This window comes from Octopus bimaculoides, chromosome 3, assembly GCF_046866305.1.
Source record: "Octopus bimaculoides isolate indiv1 chromosome 3, ASM4686630v1, whole genome shotgun sequence".
In the NCBI taxonomy this organism is placed as follows: domain Eukaryota; kingdom Metazoa; phylum Mollusca; class Cephalopoda; order Octopoda; family Octopodidae; genus Octopus; species Octopus bimaculoides.
In genome coordinates, this window is record NC_142930.1 from 106,517,337 (window position 1) to 106,538,175 (window position 20,839).

The 20,839-nt window shown below is 34.2% G+C and overlaps 1 protein-coding gene across 6 annotated transcripts in view; it reads right to left on the minus strand.

Annotated features, from left to right (window-relative positions):
* LOC106869499 (small conductance calcium-activated potassium channel protein 2) overlaps nucleotides 1-20,839 on the minus strand; it is a 111,897-nt gene that overhangs the window by 32,529 nt on the left and 58,529 nt on the right. For 2 of the 6 annotated variants that reach the window (XM_014915265.3, XM_052966194.2), the window contains exon 3: nucleotides 14,864-14,977. The exons of the other annotated variants lie outside the window; for them this stretch is intronic. The gene's annotated coding sequence lies outside the window, so the exon portion shown is untranslated. The remainder of the gene's footprint in view (nucleotides 1-14,863; nucleotides 14,978-20,839) is intronic. 6 annotated transcript variants of the gene reach the window in all.

Below are 20,839 nucleotides of genomic sequence, written 5' to 3' on the forward strand. Positions count from 1 at the left end.
TGATCGATAAGGAGATCAAAGTCAATCAAGATGAAAGCAGCAAATTCACATGTCCATAAAGTGAAACTTATGAGTACTCGCCATTAACAACAATTCCAACAAAAAAGAGAAAAATAATAATAACAAATATAATAAAATAAAACATCCAAACAAGCAATCAAACAATTGCAAGGAAAGTATGGAAGTTGTAATACCTGAATAAGTAAGGGAAAAGTTAATTTAAAAGATTTTTGTGAGATTTAATTATTTGCTTTATTAGACAAGTAAAATTCTGGAATAATCTATTTCCCATAGTTCTAAATAGCAACTCTCAAAATAGCGGCACAAGTTCGTTTCAGCTCAGTACGGCATTACCTTTTAATCAACAAGCTTTTTACTTTGCAGTCCCGCTTTCAAATGCTCTCATATCTCTTGACTCTCTCATCGTTATTGCCGTCGTCTTGTTTTCTTGTCGAAAAAAGGCAGGTAGATAAAATGAATTTGCCAGTAGTAGTTGAACAACAATTCCAATGATGCATTGTGCTAAGATAGGAGTATAATGCATTGTACTAAGATAGGGGTATAATGAGGCAATAAGAACCGGAAGCCTCCAACCATGATGAACCCACGATAGCACTACCATATGGTGGTTTGGTATGCTTGAAATAGCAACCAAATATCAGTTCATTTGCAGCCTATACACATCATTTTGAATTAGAAGGCGGTGTGTAATTTAACAGTAGCAAAAACAGCCGGATATCTTCTCTTGGACGTCTTCTCTCATACAACGTTTTGATACCAAGTGTCTACCGTACATTCTTTAATGGACATTGATAACAGAGGTTAAGCCTATGATTTAACAGTTCTAAGACCGATTCAAGATATAATAAGTTCGGTAATATCCTTGTATTTATCATTTTATTTTACTTGAGATACACTCCTCATTGATGCTTAAATATTGATGAGGTCGTTCACACCTCACACGCCGTGTTTAATAACATCATTCAGAAATTACATCCAAACGCACATTCACACAGACACATATATACATGTATGTGTGTGCATGTGTGTGTAAACACTTATATACATGGTAAAGAAAAAACGGGATAGGGCACGTGAGTGTGTCTGTGTGTACGTGTGTGTGTGTGTTCTTGTATGTGTACGCAAATGTATATGAGAAACTGTGCATGTGTGTGAATGTGTGTGCGTGAGCAACTGTATTAAATCCCTCATCTATAAAGGTCTGTAAATAAAACGATAGGAAATCGAATTGGATGCCATAAAACGGGGAATAAATCTTCATTTTTGTACTAGGTTTCGAATTTATAGGAAATTATAGAGCATGAAACGAGAAAGTTATTTGAAATTTAGAAATATCTTAAAGGAAATTAAGTTATTTGTCATCGCCAAAGGAATTATTATTCAATACAAATCTGCCTACAAATATATGATCACTTCAACAGCAATATGGTTAAGAAAAAAAAAAAAACTAATATTTTCTTTCTTTCTGTAACTGATTTCCTCTTTTTTCCTTTTATCATACGGAATATCTACAATCTTATGAGACGATTTGCATAGAAAGCTGGCCATCCCTTTTCAACTTTTTGATCCCTGTCTGCAGCAGGGGAGTATATTCATTTTATTGAATATGCTATCTCAGTAAATAGTCATAACCTTCTGAATTATGCCTTTTACCAAAGATCTTCAGATAGCGGTCTCTCACACACTAATAGGAATACAGATACAGACATAGATATACGTATATCCATACATATGTGTAAGTATGTATGTATATATCATGTATGTATGCATGTATGCATGAGTGTACATACATACATACATACATACATACATACATACATACATACATACATACATACATACGAGCGGTACCTAAAAATAACCGGAAACGTTCTCCGCTGTAGTTCAGAAAACAGCCAACAACGACGCTGTTATGAGTAAAACACAAGTTGACGAGTAATTTTCACGCTTTAGGAATGATCACTTGTCACTTGAAGACCAATCTTGTTCAGGGCGGCCGTCGACCTCCCGAACGAATGAAAACATGATAAAAATTCATGGAATGAACTCGGAGGACCATCACCGAAGAATTGACAAATTTGTTGATATGAGTGTTCTGTCCTGGAGCTCCTGCCAACAAATTTTGAGTGAGGAATCGCGAATGAAAAGAGTTGAAGCAAAATTTATGCTTCACTTGTTCACTGCAGATCAAAAGCAGTCACGACTGAATGCGTGCCGTGAACTGAAAGAACAGTTGAAAACTGATCCTCACTGTTTTCGAAGGTCACTCCTGGTGACAAAAGCTGGTGCAATGTAATTTGCAGATGTGGAAGAAGTGAAGAGAAAATTGATGGAGGCGTTAGAAGGCATCACTTCGCAAGAGTTCTAGCACTGCTTTGAACAGTGGAAAGCGCACCTGGACAGATGCATTGCGTCAAATGAAGAATACTTTGAAGGCGATAAAAGTGTAAACATGTAAAACTAAGTGAATAAAATAATATTGCAAAATTCCAGCTTCTCTTAGGTACCCCCTCTTATATATAGCTATATATACTTGCATACGAACATATAGAAATAATATATAGAGACAGAGGATACCTGAGTATACATACTTGCATGGATACACACACACACACACACGTGTGTGTCAGAGTGTGTGTGTGTGTATCTTATGCGTGTGTTTAGGACTGCGGCATTGCAGTTTTGATTTCCTTGATCCGTCGGTGCGTTCTATTCTTGAGTAGAATGCTTCTTCATTTAACATTTCTCTGCCCAGGTAATGTTAATTTGATAGATGGAGTGAACTAATGTACAGCACAAAGTATTCGGTGACTCTAAACAAAGGTTGTTTAACAAGAAAATGCGGTGTCATCTTTCTCGTACTCGAGAGACTTAATGTGTCCTATCTGGCCAATAAATATGTCCTCACATATTTGATTCACTGGATCAGATTTCTGGTTTTATAATCCATACTTGTGCCTACTCTGAAAGTCGCTTTTCATTAATGTCCAAAACTTCGGTCGGATATTACGACCGGTTGAGCTTTTTCTCAATAAAAATGAGTTATAAGAAACTATAAAATTAAATTTAAAATTATCCCGCCAAAATAAAAGAAAGAAACTTTTTAAACCATTAAAATTATAGTCTTTCCAAATTAACACTTCCTGAAAATACTAGTGTCAGATCAAATATTAATAAATCAGGTAAGTCTGCAGTTAGATGCTTCCAAAATAATGATGTAATGGTCATCAAACAAACATAAACGCGGTGCAGTTGTCATAATGGATACCGAATGTTATCGGGATTTAGTTGTCGATCAGTTAAAGGATACAACCTATCGCTTTGAAATACCTACAAATATAGATCGTCGCGCTAAGAAACAGCTTAATCCGGTTTCAAATCATCGTAACTCACGAATATGTATGTGACTGCATTACCAATTTTGAACCAAATCCCAATAGATTTTATGATCCACTAAAAATACATAAGTGAAAGGAAATGCAAAATATAATAAAGAACATGAAGGTGAATACCTCAAATTACTAAAACCAAAGGATCTTAAAATTATACATATCATAGCCGGTCCAGTATGTTTTACCTATTCCCTATGTAATTTTGTTGGCATCACTTTCAAACTATTATATACCAACATACGAGTTTCATTTAGAATGACATTGATTTCTTGTCACATGTTCCTGAAACTACAAATTCGTATTCGTTGTTGGTTCGCTTTGGTGTAGAAAGCCTCCATATAAATATTTCACAAGACTTGGGAATAACAACAATTAAATATTGAATTGAAAAACATTGAGAATTGGTTCACAATTTATTTACAATACATGTCATTTTACTAACTGTCGGCTTTATCCTTCAGAATAACACCTTTTTCAATGGTAAAAATTATCTTCATTTTAGAGGCATGACAATGGTAACAATGTTTGCACCAGCTTATGCAAACTCAGTAATAGGATACTTAAAAAAACGGTATCAAAGAGTAAAGAAAGACTATGGGGCTGGCTTTAGAAATTCGAAATTTCTTCTGCGTATACTAGTAATTAGTTATGCATAATTGACAAGGACGACGATGACAAGGACGACGACGACAAGGACGACGACGAAGTAAAGAGGGAAAGAGAGAAGTCAATCATCAGAATGCTACCATTCTGTATGTAGAATTTGAATTTTGTAGAAATAATATTGCTGAGAAACGACACTAATTTTCTACAGTAATAATACTAGATTCTGTAGATCAAAATTGGTAAAACACGACTTCTCCTGATTAGGAGAATATTTGATATGTACTCATGCATTGAATACATATTAAATATTATTAAAACTTGACCAATATTTTTCAAGTAATGAATAATTTTCCCCAAAACAATGATATAATATGACAACTTGGAACTTATTGCAAAGATTCATGATAAACAACATTAATTTTGTCTTCCCATTCAGGGGTCAGTACAATTTTTTCTATTTTCTAACGTCTTTCTTCCCCTCTCTCTCTCTCTTGCTCTCTCTCTCTCTCTCTCTCTCTCTCTCTCTCTCTCTCTCTCTCTCTCTCCCGCTTTCTCTCTTTCTGTTGATTGTATTCAACAGTCACCATCACCAGTACCACCACCATCACCACCACATCTGCCACACACCCCATTCAGACTTCTGAAGCCAACATCATCAACTCCTTTGACTTCGCCGCCTTCCCCTTCACCATCACCACTGTTTTTCACATCCTTTACTATCAGCGTCATGCTTGACCGCCTCAGCTACCACCACCACCACCACCACCATCGTCATCACCGTTGGCCCCGCCTTTTCACAACTACAGCTCATACTATTACGCTGACTCTAGAATAGTGAGAGACGAGGTCAAAGTGTGACAAATTGACACACAGAAATTCGTTTTGGCATTTATTATTATAGATTCATACATACAAACATACATACATACATACATACACGCGCACACGCACGCACACACACACACACACACACACACACATATATATACGTGACCTGATCAATAAGTATCCGGACTGTTACTATAGTAACGAGGCTAAAGCGCGCAGAGTAAAGCTGATTGGCACAAATTGACCCTACACTTTGCTGCGCATGAGCACTAATTTTTAACGGTCTGGTTCACATCCGCTGTTTACAGCAGTGCTTGGGAAGAACGTGTGTAGCGTGTGATCGTCACATTGACCATGACAGAGAAAGTTGAGCTGAGAATCTGCATCAGATTCTGCCAAAAGCTTGGCGATACCTGCTTAAATGCCTAAGCAAAGTTTTAAAAGACGTTTTCATCGTTCTCAACATATCAAGGAGAACTTGTGCAAGTGAAACCCGAGTGTCTTTTTGGCCAGTTGAAAGCTGTTTTCGCACAAACTTGGCTAACATGCGGTTCATACCCAAATCTTCAGTGACAATGGACTGGACTGAACCGTAACTAATCTGCACATCCTCTGATAGCTCACGGATGGTGATTCGACGACTTCCGTCAGAGCTGCACTCACAACTATGATGGTTTTTTTTCAGTTCTGCTGGTTACTGCTCTCTCAAAACGTTTGTCACATTTTTTCGACCATCTTCGAAACATCTGAACCACTCGTAAATTTGTGTGCAGCTCATATGCTCCTCTCCATACACTTTCTGCAACTTTCTGTAGAGCTCTGAGCAGTGATTGCCATGACAGCTTTGTCATGGTCAATGCGACGATCACATGCTACACACATTCTTTCCAAGCACTGCTGTAAGCAGTAGAAGTGAGCTAGAATATCAAAACTTAGTGCCCACACACATCAAAGTTCAAGGTCAATCTGTGACAAGCGGCTTGATTCTGCGTGCTTTAACTTCGTTATCATGGCAACAGTCCGGATACTTATTCATCAGACCTAGTATATATATATATATATATATATATATATATATATATATATATATATATAGTGTTGTATTTGGGGATGGTCATGTTGCCAGTTTATCCAATGAAAACATACGCACAATATATTTAGTGTTCACTTCAGCTTATTTTAATTGTATTTCGGCCAGAGTACTTTCGTCACATTTCTAAGACCTCATCAGTGGTCCTTTGCTTTCTTCTTCTTTTTTGTGTCTCTCCTTACTAACGATCTGCAATTTTGTTGTATGTGCCTTTATTTGCGCATGCGTATAACACTGTGTGTCTTTATTTGCGGATGCGTATATCCCTCTGTGTGTGTCTATCTTTAGTGTGTGGGGGGAATGTGTATGGTGCCTGTATTGTCAGTATCCGCAGATTATTCACGTTCATTTAATTTACTTTTATTTATTTTATTCATTTGTTTTTATCTACTTACTTTTTCATTTCATTCTTTTTTTCTAATATATATATATATATATATATATATATATATATATATATATATATATATCTATATATATATATATATATATATATATATATATATCTGTATACATGTATATCTGTGCGTGCGTGTATGCGCTTGTGGGAGGGTGCGTGCATGTATGCATGTGTATGTGTGTGTGCGTGCCTTTGTGTGTATGTTTGCCCCCTCCACCACTGAACAAGTGTTGGTTTGTTTACGTTTCTCTAGCTTAGCGATTCGACAAATGATGCGATACAGTATGTAGCGGACTTAACAATCAGTACTGGAGTCAATCTATTCGATTAATGAACACCTTCAAGGAGTACCCCCAGAATGGTTACAGTCTGATGATTGACAGTAGCAAAAGATAAAATATAGCAATATATATTTTCATTTTATTGCATTTATATGTATTTCTTCTAACTAACTTGTAAAAGTTCAGAACTATATTTCTGCTTTGCATTGTCCAGCAATGGACACTCTGTTGTAGGCAAGAAAAACCATTATTATTGATGCAATTTATACTGTTTTTGCTGAAGTGAAAATATGTATATGCATAGGATTGTAGTTATGTTCTTCTGATATAGCCATTATTTGGTTGCCTTGAGAGACCTTTTACAAATGCTAATATAGAATAAAATATAATATCCATAAAAAAGGTGCAATTCTATAGCTGTTGTATGTGATTTCCACACACCCAGGAATAGAATACTATTACTAAATGGCTAGAGGTTCAAAACTGTAGTAACGAGCGTTATACTGAAAGGGAAAGCTTCCAGCTACATTATTATAACACATTTCATCAATTTTTATTCTTTTGGGAAAATATTTCTCTAGTATATGATATTTCGAATTCATGTTTGCTACAATAATGCATATACATGTTTTCGTTTTTGCTTTTTCTTCTTAATAGAATATGAACATTCATGCAACAAAAGTTAGATATTTTGTCTAAAATACGTGACCTAACTTGCTGCCCAGACGAACTTCATATCTAATTGTTTGAAGTCAAGTTGACTGATGCATATTTTTAAAGTAGTAAAGCAATTTCTTTACTTAAGCAGGAGGAATCGAATTCACAAGTTAAGGTAATTCAATTTCTGATATCCACATATTCCTCACGTACAACTGTGGATTAAGTAAAAAGAAGTGAATATCGCACAGAATCAGTAAAGTTAAGATGCTTTGCCAGTACTTAAAAGCTTTTGTACGTGAGAGATAGAAGTAAATTTGATCAAGTTAACTGAGTATAATACTGATAGTAATGCGCTGTTATCAAATACAGTACGATGAAATTGAATATTAAATGGTGTAAATCGAAACCAGGAGGGATATACAATAAAAGATCCTATACAAATATTTGGTGTTACTCAAATGAAATGAAGCATGGCATGTCACCTTATTAATCGAAAGACGCAAGACAAGAAACTGCTTTGTTATTGAATACTACGATTTCTGATTTTTTTCAGCTATATTTTTGAAAAGGCTTTGCGAAACCTCGCACAAAATTATGTAAATAAAGGTTGCAAAATGGGATGTCCATTGTCATAAATTAAAATAGAAATACATAAACTCGTAGTCCTGTGCACAAATGAGGACCATTTATGTTTTAGATATAATCACCAAATCATATAATACGACCACTCAAAAATGAAGGACACACTGAATAATGTAGTCTGAGATATGCTACATCTGGAAAGGTAACAGAATGTTTATCTGCGGAATTTTGTTACTCATGGGTATGCTTGCTTGATCAAGATGGCTTGTGGCTAAACAGCAGTAACAACAACAAGAACACTTGAAATATAATTAATCAATTATTGAATGTCATAAGATGAAAACTGCTAGTCCTCTTCTCCGACCTCGTATATATATATATATATATATATATATATATATATATATGCAAATATGCATGCAATTATGTATAAATGTCTATGTGTGTGGGGGTGGGGTATATGTGTGTGTGTGTGTGTAAATGTGCGTGTGTGTATAAGTGTGCGTGTGTGTTTGTAAGTATGCAGGTGTATGTACAGGAATAGAGGGAGAAAGAGTGTGTGCGAGGAAGAGAGAAAGAGAGAGGAGAGAGAGAGAATTAAAGAGATAAGTATGTGTTCATGTATTTTAGGGCGCTACACACGTTAGTATATATGATATTCACCCTACATCGAATGAAGATGTTATTCGTTCACTAATTATCTGTTATCTATATATTATAGAAAAAAGTTTGCTAATGTTTTATAAATACAAGGAATAGTTTTATTCATCAAAGTATGCACCCATATTGTCAATACAATTTTGCCATTGCAGCGGCAGCTTGTCCAGTCCGGAACTGTAAAAGCTTGGCAATCTAGAGTCAATAAAATCTGTGAAGGCCTGTTTTACAGCATCGTCGGAATTAATTTTTTTTTCCTATCAAAATGTTTTCCAAGTTCAGGAAGAAGTGGTAGTCACTGGGGACAAGATCATGTGAGTATGGTGGATGATGGAGAATTTCCAACTCCAACTCCTGTAGTTTCCCCAATGTCATTTTTGCGATGTGTGGTCTGGCGTTGTCTTGCAATACAATAGGAGTGGATCTGTTGACTAATCTAAGCTGGGGTTTTTTTGTTGTTTTTTTTGTAAGTTTCTGCATCATTTGGTCCAGTTGGATTCAGTATACTTCGGCTGTGATTGATGAGCCATGTTTAATGAAATCATAATAGATCACACCTGCGCCAGACCACCAAACACACACTATCAGCTTCTTTTGAGGCATTTTGATTTTTGGACTGTGTTTTGGTGGCTCGTCTTTGTCCAACCATTGTGCTGAACGTTTACAGTTGTGGTATTGGATTCATTTCTCATCACATGTTACAATTCGATTAAAAAATGCTTCATTTTTATGACGAGAAAGTAGCACAGTGCAGTCTTCCAAACGTTGCTGTTTCTGATTTTTATTGAGTTCATGTGGAACCCACTTATTCAACTTTTCACTTTACCGATTTGTACTAAATGAGTCAATATTGTTTGCTTGTTAACACCAAACAACGATACTTCATGGGCACTTTGAGATGGATCTGACTCGACGGTGGCTTTCAGTTCGTCATTACTCACCTTTGTTTCTGGTCAACCGCGCTGCTCATTTGTGAGGTCAAAGTTACCAGAACGAAATTTTGCAAACCAATTTGATACTGCCTGCTGCATAAGAACATTACAATGAAATAGTCCATTAATATTCTGAGATGTCTGTGATGCTGTATTTCCAAGAAAGAACTCATATTCAAAAGTGTACGATTTTCCGACTCTAAACAAAAATAGCACAAAATACTTATAAAGCGCAAAATGAGTTAGAATAAAGAAACAGATGTGTCAGCTTTCTAACAAAAAATATTGTCAAAATATAATAACGGCGCAAAATCAGCAGCTGTCAGTTTACCATATACCTTACTACAAATTTCATACTTGACGACCAAGTATACTAAAAACCATCAAGATAAAACAGCGAGCTGGCAGAATCGTTACCATGCCGGACAAAATGCTTAGCGGCATTTCGTCTGTCTTTACAATCTAAGTTCAAATTCTGCCGAGGTCGACTTTGCCTTTCATACTTTCGGGGTCAATAAAATAGTACCAGTTGAACACTGGATTCAATGTAACTGACTACCCCACCTCGGCACCAAATATTAGTACTTGTGCCTACAAAGATCAAGATAGCAGTTTGTAAAGATATTTGCAAGTTGTTGAAACACCATAGATAGACTGCTGGAATTGTGTTTAATAAATCACGCTGTGAGATAATAGTATTCATTCTTGCTACTGTTTTTTCGTTAAAATAGATCTTGCGATCCACACTTTTTTCTCTCTAGCACATACACACACATACGTGCTCGCGCACATAAACATATACAAGTCAACAGAGACAAACAGACAAACGCATAAGCATGAGTCAAAACAGTCGAGCTGTTAATTATACATATAGTTATCAATTATACTTTCATCAGAGCACGACGGAAACTCATTAAGTTACCTGACACATATGAATCCATCTTCTATTTCGTCCCTGTTTTAAAATGACGTATTTGTCGTATCTTAGCAACTCTTGTGTTGTTATCCAAAGAAGGTGCGCAGGCATTTGTCGTTAGTTTAGAAACCAATAATTACATTTTAGACTTTCTTGCTGCAAGACATCCATAAATATATTTCCATATGAACACTTTATTCTATATTAAGGTTTAATTACCAGGATTTAATTAGGCAAGCAGCAAAATGCCTAGAAAATCATGTTTTTATTTAAATTTACTATCACATCCACATACATAGCCATATATCACGTAAGATCGAACGAAGTCTCAGTGTATAACATGTATATACATTTTGATTTTACTCTGTATTGACTAAGTCATTTGACATTGAATCCGGTGATATACCTGTGCTTGTGTGCTTGTGTGTGCGCATATTTATGTATGTGTAAATATATATATATATATATATATATATATATATATATATATATATATATATATATGAATAACCATGCGATTGTACAAACAAAGTTCCCCTCAGACGCATAAGTCCGTGCAGGGTTGTCGCCCAGGCATATCAGCCTCCCCTCTCCACGCCACTGATGTTATCCAAGAGAAAGTCAAAGGCCGATATAGCTTGGCGCCAGTGACGTCGCAACTTATTTCTGCAGCTGACTGAACTGGAACAGCGTGGAATAAAGTGTCTTGCTCAAGAACACAACATACGGTCCGGTCCGGGAATCAAACTCGTTACCTCTTGATTGTAAGCCTGATGTCCTTAGCAAATGAGACATGTTCCTTCACATTATATATATATATCTGTATATGCATATCTATCTATCAATATATATATATATATATATATATATATATATATATATATATATATATATATATATATCTGTCTCTCTGTGTGTGTGTATCTATGTATGTATATATGTCTATACATATAACTATGCATATATACATACACACACACACACACACTATATATATATATATATATATATATATATATATATATATATATATATGTGTGTGTGTGTGTGTGTGTCGTGTGTGTGTGTATGTATGTATGTATGTAATGTGTATATGATTGTATATATTCAAAGACACTCTCTTATTAATATATTGATGTGTGGCTTCATATGTAAAATAATACATAACATATTCCAGGACTGAAGAAAGCCACTATACAGCAATATATCGAAGTCACCGTTTACCGTTTAGCTAGTAAAAGTGGTTATTCTCGTACACATATATATGTCTTTGTGCGTACTGTGTGCGTTTGAACAACTCTGTGCACACACATATAATTCTTTTGTATGTGTCTGTGCTTCTGTATATTCTTCTATGTTTTAAGAAGCGGGTGTAGTGTAATTGTACTTGCGTATACTTGCTAATCTCAAAATTGTTTTTCTGACGAAACACATTTAAAGACTGCACTAGAGTGAGCTGTCTAAAACAAACTAAAGGATATACATTTGCTAAAAAGAATATATTGTATGTTGCTTTTAACACCGTATCCTGTATATTATTCACCGATATAGTGACACATAGTGATTCTTTTATCAATAATATAGAAAGTACGGACAGGGTTATGCTTCACTGAAGAAGTCTCATAATAACAAAAACGTCTGGAATTTTCGGCCATGCAGGCTGATATTAGATTAAATTAACATCTGCCATTGAACATTAAACTAATATTCATTTAATTATCCTTACCAATTAAGTATTATATTTATTAGTTTTATTCCTGACTACCTTCAGTTTCATAAGAAGTACTTGATTTATTTTTGGCATCGATGGCGTCGTTGTATAATACCATCAATGATTACGATGCCTTGTGATATTTATTCATATATGCTATTGTATAACAAGGTAGAGTGTCTTATTAATTTGCCAGTGACGAACAAACTGTTCTTCGCTAACGAGATCTAAAATGAGAGAAACCTGTTCTAACTTATCCTCTGTTCTGGCCAGAATCAGAGGTAAACAATATAAACAAAAGTAATACTATTAAATAATTAGATTTCCGCCCTCAGCACATTAAAACTTATGGTTATAAGTTCATTAATATAGCAATAATTTAGGCTTCTTGCCAAACAAAGACAAAACTAAATCTCGGACTATATTTACACGTGTGTGCATGTATGCACGTATATATGATATGTTAAGAGATTGAGGAAAAGATATATGTGTGCGTATATAAATATATATATATATATATATATATATATATATATATGAACATGCAATCCCATACATGCACATACATATATACACACAATCAAAACAATGCATACATACATTAATGATATACATACATATATATATATATATACATACACATATATATATATATATACATATACATATATATACATATATACATATATATATATATATATATATATATATATATATATATACATACATATATATATATATATATATATATATATATATATATATATATATATATATATATATATATATATATATATATATATATATATATATATATATATATATATATATATATATATATATATATATATATATATATATATATATATATATATATATATATGTATGTAAAGGCGGCGAGCTGGCAGAAACGTTAGCACACCCGGGCGAAATGCTTAGCGGTATTTCGTCTGCCGCTACGTTCTGAGTTCAAATTCCGCCGAGGTCGACTTTGCCTTTCATCCTTTCGGGGTCGATTAAATAAGTACCAGTTACGCACTGGGGTCGATATAATCGACTTAATCCGTTTGTCTGTCCTTGTTTGTCCCCTCTGTGTGAAGCCCCTTGTGGGCAGTAAAGAAATAACATATATATATATATATATATATATATATATATATATATATATATACGACGAGCTTCTTTCAGTTTCCGTCTACCAAATCCACTCACAAGGCTTTGGTCGGCCCGAGGCTATAGTAGAAGAAACTTGCCCAAGTGGGACTGAACTCGGACCATGTGGTTGGTAAGCAAGCTACTTACCAGTCTAGATTTTTGGCGTAAGCATAATAATTTTTCGTTTCTATATCTTTCTTTCTTTCTTTCTTCCTGTCTTTCTTCCCTTCTTTCTTTCTTCCTTTCTTTCTTCCCTTCTTTCTTTCTTTTTTCTTTCTTTCTTTCTTTTCTTAAGTAAGACCAGGTTAGTCTCACCAAAGAAAATTACATCAGTTACGTGACACTAAGCTATATAAAATACTATTTTTTTTTTATTTTGCGTCTATACAAGCACGCCGAAACAAGCGTCCGTCAATTCGCGAATGTCATTTAGTGTCCAGTGTGACGTGGTTTTGCTGATAAAGTTTAGACTTAAAATGTTCCTTCATGTAAAGGGCCTGGAAGCGAATGTCTTCCATGTCCTTATGTACAGTAGTGACTTAAATATAAATGTATAAGTCGGTTTTTTATACATATATTTTGTATGCTTAGTGAAATTTATGTGTTCCATTAGTTGCAATTAATTTCATACAATATATTAATAATAATTCAAGATCAATATTCTTATCTTCCTGATATATGACTATAAAATGATATTTTCTGTTTTTCTACTTCTGAATATGCATAATTATTTTTGGTTATGATCTGCAAGGAAGGTAGTAGTTAGCAGAGGAGGCGAAGGTAAAATTATACAAAAGAGAAAACAAATCTCAGAAGGAAACATCTACCATCACAAACAATAGAAAATATCATAATAGAGTAAAGAAACTCTACTTGGTCACTTGACGTGCTGAAATTAGCAAACATTTTTCTCTCAAATCACACTCTATTCTCTTCGAGAAAGTGAAGGACATTTTGATCATTTTAGACGTACTCTAACATAAAAGGGTACTCATGAGTGGAATACCTTTGAACGTAGTTCTGCTCAACCAAGTCTCACCTGCATTTAACAATAATAACAACCGAAGGCAAAACACTTTCAATATTGACTTGTTAAACTTTGATATATGCAACATATAGTCGAGAGGAACTCGTCTAAAATAGAATCATGAAAATTAACGTGAGTTTCCAACGGATAATATTATTTTACTTATCAATTACAGAACGATATAAAATATTTTAGAAAATCTAAGAGACTCAACGGGGAATAAACTGTCAATGTGTTTTATGCCTTTTGTTATAATCATAAATTTATATATCTCATATATCTCATAAACAAAATCATTAAATTAGACAAGTTAGCACCGCACGCCTTCTTACAGTTTCTATTTACTTGCAAACAGAAGCTAATTGGACCACACAATTTGATAAAACCAATATATCCACTATCAATTCAGCTTTATATTGGTATTTCTATCATAGAATACGATATCTGTCAATGTGAATTTATATCTAAAATCCAGCATTCAATATACAAAGACACTACACTATACTACAAAATGAAAGCATGAGAACAGTTTCGCTAATTCTTATTTTACTCATCAATATTTATCTTTAAGAACCAAAACCAAACTAGGTAAAAAATATACTTACGTTCCTTTAGAAATGTCACGATATGAATACTTTGCAAGAATGGTCAATGGGCTGGAACACGTCAATAATTTGAGTCTGGAATTTTATAACTCTTTCCATAACAACATAAAGAATCTGAAGTAGAATGCGCAAATATATCTTTTATAAGTGATTCATGTGTGTGTGCCTTTCTGCGTGTAAGCGGATGCACGCGCGTGTGTATTTGTGCATTTGTCAAAATTTACAACTTCTTGCACATACAGGAACATACATATGCTCGCACCTGCACGCGTGTGTTTGTTTCCCCTACGTACGTACATATCATCTCCTGATTCGTCTGCATTGCTCAAATATATGTCAATGGCGACTTTCAGATGTTTCTCTTAGCTCATTTTTATATCAATTTACATACACACACACACACACACACACACACACACACACACACACACACACATATATATATATATATATATATGTATATATATGTGTATATATATATATATATGTATGTATGTATATATGTATGTATGCATGTATGTATGTATGTATGTATGTGTACATGTATGTATGCATATTAAATTTTAGTGATGGAATCTTTATTGATATCAAAAGGTAATCTTTATATCCAACTTAATATTAATGTACTGTTAAAGCGCTGAATAATAATAATAATAATAATAATAATAATAATAATAATAATAATAATAATAATAATAACAATTATTATTATTATTATTATTGTGGTTCTTGTTGCTGTTGTTTTTGTTGTTATAAACAAGTATGCAGAAGATCTGATACTGTGATTGTGCCTTTTCCTTTGCAAGAGGAATATACCTTACGAAATACTCTTTCTCTTCTTAGTGAAAAACGATGTTTTTATATATATCGTATCTTCTGTAGTTATTTTCAATATTCAATTTAATTTCAGCTTCATTTATTTATTTTTTCCACATGTAAGAGATGTTTGCCACATTTCGTACATTCTTCACTTAAGATTTAAGACCACACGAAAGAATAGTTTTACAAATCAGAGGAGCCAAAAATGCTAACCCTGACCATTAAATTCAGTATGGAAAATAATTGCTAAGAAAGAAATCAGTTCTTAACATTTTTATTTTTCTACTTAAAAGAGAGAGAAAAGTCTTGCTCGGAAGTCTTCCTACTATCCACATAGAAAAAGAGCAGGCTATAACGAAAAAGTAATGAAAATCAACACGAGACAAGCGAAGCTCATTAGAAAACGGATAACGATGACTTGAGTAGAAATTTCTTTGAAGACACTTGTGAGAGAGACTGAACACATTTGGAGACACGTGGGTGGCCTCGGTAGCTATTGTACACACACATGCACACACGCACACACACGCGCGCACACACACAGACACACACACGCACACATGACGCACACACACACACACACACACACGCGCGTACACACGCATGCACACGCACGCACACACACACTCACGCACACACACACACAAGTACACAAAACTACGCAATAGGTGAAATATGATGCTTTTTATATCACATGCTTTTGCCATTCTTCCAGTATTTTCATGTATACATACACAGTGCACATACATGCACACACCACACATAATACACATACATACATATATACATACATACATACATACATACACATACATACATACGTACATACATACACACATACATACATTCATACATACATACATAGACTCACATACATACACATAGATAGATAGATAGATAGATAGATAGATAGATGGTTGAAAGAATTCTAAAATAGATGGTTGGAGGGGTTCTAAGAGGACAAGTTCCTCATGCTCACTTTCTTATGTATTGGGCCGGTACTGTATACCATTGCCTAACACTTGTTTCTCCAACTTCGTGTAAGAACGTGAGAAAACAGAAAAAAAAGCGAGGAGTGGCTGTGTGGTAAGTAGTTTGCTTACCAACCACATGGTTCCGGGTTCAGACTAAAGCCTTGTGAGTGGATTTGGCAGACGGAAACTGAAAGAAGCCCATCGTATATATATATGTGTGTATGTGTGCGTGTGTGTGTATGTGTGTGTGTGTGTTTATGTCTTTGTTTTTGTTCCCCCAGCATCGCTGGACAACCGATGCTGGTGTGTTTACGTCCTAGTAACTTAGCGGCTCAGCAAAAGAGACCGATAGGATAAGTACTAGGCTTACAAAGAATAAGTCGATTTACTCGACTAAAGGTGGTGCTCCAGCATGGCCGCAGGCAAATGACTGAAACAAATAAATAAATAAATAAATAAATAATTAAAAAAAACGAGAAAAAGAAAGCTTGGAAAGAAGGGAGATTTGTGGAAATGCAAGCGTCTCAGCAAGTTTCTAGTATCTAACTCGAGAACACCAACCTCTCCAGAAAAGACATAGTTTCACAAACTTCACTTTTCTCGCGAACAAGTGTCTGTTCACAACTCTTATTTCTCTTCATTCCTAGATTTCCTTTCTCGTTTTATTTCTTTATTCTTGGTTTTTCGTTATTATTCCCCGTTCTTCCCCGGCATTCTCAATTTTTGTCAAATTGCAGCGATGTTTATTTTGAGTCTGAAAGATTGCAGGGTGGTACACGCTAAGCAAGCTCATCTAACTATTGTACTATTCGAGTATGTGTAGATTTTCATGATTAAATTCTGCGTTTATTAAATGAAGTCTAATTCACGCTGGATGGAAGACTTTCCGTCTTGATCCTACCATTTACGTAACAGTACACAATATAGGTGCGAGTGTGTGTGTATATTACTTGTATATAATTACATATACATACATATATACATGTACACTATGTATGTATATGTGTGTATGTATGTATGTATGTATGTATGTATGTATGTATGTATGTATGTATCTATGAAGTTAGCTGCTTCCAAATAAATATATTTCGCACTACACTTTATATTCAATGAGATGGATACATGCCAGTGTTTAATACTAGGGTACAGATTTACTTCGGCTGGTTCTGTTTTGCCCTTACCTTTTGTAAAGCCAATTTTCATCTAAAGTCCAGGTGTTTCCGCTAGTAGAATATATTATTTTTTATTCATAATTTATTTCTTATTTATCGATCCTGCTCTGTATAACTGAACTCCTATATATTAAATATTATTCATGATTTAATTATTATTAATTCTTTTCTATATTTACGTTTTGGTTTCTTTAGTACTTTAAACCGATTTATATACGATGTCATTTTTATTTCTATTCAATTTATATTTTAAAATTTAATACCTATATATAATTGTGCGTGTGCGTGTGTGTGTGCGTGTGTGCGTGCGTCTGTGTATGCGTGTGCGTGTATATATATATATATATATATATATATATATATAATATAAGTAATTAAATATAAGAATGAATATTAAACTAATTCTATGTAATTTTTTTTCTCTGTCTCTATTGTTGAAAATTTTGGTATATATTCAATATTATTCAAAATTTATCCTTTTGGTTATAATATTTTTCTTGATAACCCTAAATTAACATCTTGATTTAAGGACTTCCTTTACCAAACCTCATTATAGCCAGTTACTTTATACTACTTGACAAGTTTTATGACTATACCCACTATGATTCTGTCAACTCTCTCATGCCCTTTCCTAACAGACACTGCTCCCTAGTCTTAGATTTTGATATACAAAGATTTGATAAACAAGGCTATAAATTAAAACCGACCCAAAAATCGGTGACAAGCTAGGACCCTAACACATTTTTCTTCCTGATGTTTTAGAAACTTCTAAGCTGATGTGAAAACAAGATGGACTTTGTCTGTCTTCTAACCCTCTTAAAGGATTTATGTAAAATTATAGAAATGTGTCCGAGTGATTAAATTAATTCTATTTATGTATTTTATTTATTTATGCAGCTGTGGATAGCTCTTCATTTAAATTGATGTAATGATTGCATTTTTCAATAAAATGGAGCGCTTGAAACTGTCGTACTGCATCACCACTGGATATCCTGTTGCTTCTTTTAATTTTATATAAATATGTATGTATATATTTACAAGCATACATAGACACATAAATGTAGTATGTGCCTGCAAATATCCGCGTGTATCTAGATAGAAGGACAGACATAGAGACATTTGCGTATATATGTATGTACACAGAAGGAACTGTCAGTGAGTGTATCTGTGCGTATTCGAGAGTTAATGCGTGTGATCTTGTGCGTGTAGAGGAGATTTATACCTTAATGTTCTTGTGTATTTGTATGTCTCCTTTATATTGCTTAGATTTTGGTCGCAATCAATAAGAATAATAGTGACCAAATTTCATGGGAGAGACATAATAGGAATAGAGTTGAAAGTGGAAATTAATAAGTTTTATTACAGACTACGATACGAGAAAACAGTAATATGATATGATAAAAGTAATACCATATGAAATAAAATGGTAATTATGTTCTTAGAAATATATGTTTTTGATTTGGGATTGAAAACATTTCTTATCGCATTTATTAGAAAGTACATCGTAAATCAGTAAAATTAAACTCTTCCTCGTACTACTTTAACACACACCTTCAGTTACTGAGAAAGAGTAAAAATGATATTGTTATACTTCTGTCAGTGTACTCTTCCAAATTATGATTTATGAGTCAATTCATGTGACTAATTAGCTCGCTTTCGCCCATATGGTTGCACTTTTATCTACTATTGTAGCTTCGTTTAGGGGTTCTCAACCATTTCTTTTATCTATGGACCCCCTTGATAATTATTATATTCTGGTAAATCCCCATAGGTATCCCATGTTTACAAAACTAGTTTTATAGATACTTCTTTCAAAATTCCTATTTTGTTTTTTACATTAACATGTGTAGGTTAATCTATGTAAAATGCTAGAGAAAGAGACGTAGCTGTTTCTTGAAATACATATCAATGCATTCGTCAAGTGCAAATTTTTTCAGAGCCCTTAGAATATTATTTTGGATACTCGATTTACTATTTTGTTGCGTGAATCCTTACCCCCAAATCGTATACAGAACCTCAGAGGCCATCTGGACACCGGTTGAGAACCATTGGTTTAAACCATACGTTGTGAGTTGAATTTGTAGATAGGAAGTGTTCAGGTGTCGATGACTGTCGTACATATAATATGTGTGTGTGTGTGTGTGTGTGTGTGTGTGTGTGTGTGTGTGTGTGTGTGTGTGTGTGTGTGTGTGATATATATATATATATATATATATATATATATATATATATATATATATATATGTATGTATATATATACACACACACATACATTGGGGAGGGAGAGGTGTGTAAAAGGATTTCTTGTCAAGAATTTGATCGAACAACTGATCAAGCTCAATGCACCAACATACACGTGGTTCAGTATTCCAAAGAGACATGCACCCTTAGCTTAATATTCAGGTGAAATCAGTATGATACAGTGCTACCAGGCTGGACCTTTGTATATACCTGTACAATTCAAGTGACGAAATTCCCAAAATTTACCGATACCTACCTTCGCAGACCTTGGGTTACAGGAAAGCTAGTCAAATAATCGCGCGTAAGATGCCGCACACTAAGATTGAAGCTTGGACATTGCAAAAGGTACATAAAGATTTTAACCATTCAGTCATACTCACTTTTCTCTCGTCATCAGCCTCTCCTCCCTCTCTCCTCTTCTTCCACCCCCTCCACTCTCTCCTTCCTCGCTTTCTCTCTCTTTGGTGTGTATCCCATATTTAGCAACATATACATCATATCAGATACTGGAAAATATTAAGATACATAGATAACGTTGGCCATATTCTGTCACGAGCAGCTCGCATGAAATCATCTTTATGCCTTTGTAGAGATTATCCTGAAACTTTATGGCTCTATTTGTTCTGCTGAAAAATCTCATAGAGAGAACACTTTAAAAATAGGTCTTCAAAAGGTTAACAATGTAAGAGCTGTAGTTCATTCCCAAGGATTTACCAACCATAAAATAAGATCTTCCAATACATGGAATCTACATAAAGATTTAACAACAG